Source organism: Penaeus monodon, chromosome 29, assembly GCF_015228065.2.
Source record: "Penaeus monodon isolate SGIC_2016 chromosome 29, NSTDA_Pmon_1, whole genome shotgun sequence".
NCBI classification, from domain to species: domain Eukaryota; kingdom Metazoa; phylum Arthropoda; class Malacostraca; order Decapoda; family Penaeidae; genus Penaeus; species Penaeus monodon.
This window is the reverse complement of record NC_051414.1, coordinates 21,104,065-21,104,415: the sequence shown is the minus strand read 5'-3', so window position 1 is coordinate 21,104,415 and position 351 is coordinate 21,104,065. Positions and strand designations below refer to the sequence as shown.

At 35.9% G+C, this 351-nt stretch overlaps 1 protein-coding gene across 1 annotated transcript in view; it reads left to right on the top strand.

Annotated features, from left to right (window-relative positions):
• LOC119591653 (vascular endothelial growth factor A-like) overlaps window positions 1–351 on the top strand; it is a 7,441-nt gene that overhangs the window by 663 nt on the left and 6,427 nt on the right. The gene's annotated exons all lie outside the window — the stretch shown is intronic.

The following is a 351-nucleotide window of genomic DNA, read 5'->3' as shown; positions in this document are numbered from 1 at the left end:
TCCACATGCAGATATAAAGAGAAAACTGAGAAAATGAAATATAGTTTCAAAATACACGCTTCTACCATTCTACTAGAGAAAATTCTGCCATGAGTATTTTATGTTTCTCTTAACCATAGTAGAGATTACACGAATTTCATCCTAGATCTGTAAGTAGATTATATCACCACAAAAGTCTAATCAACTGCTCCCTGGCAAATGGGCTAAGCACTTGCTTGCAGCCCGTCGGTAACTTTTTGTGTAATAATTTTGACAAACAAACGAAACACAATGAATTATATCCTCGCTTTTGAGTAATTGTTAGAAAAGGACGTGGAGAAAAGCTTCTCAATGACCTGGAAGTTGAAGCTG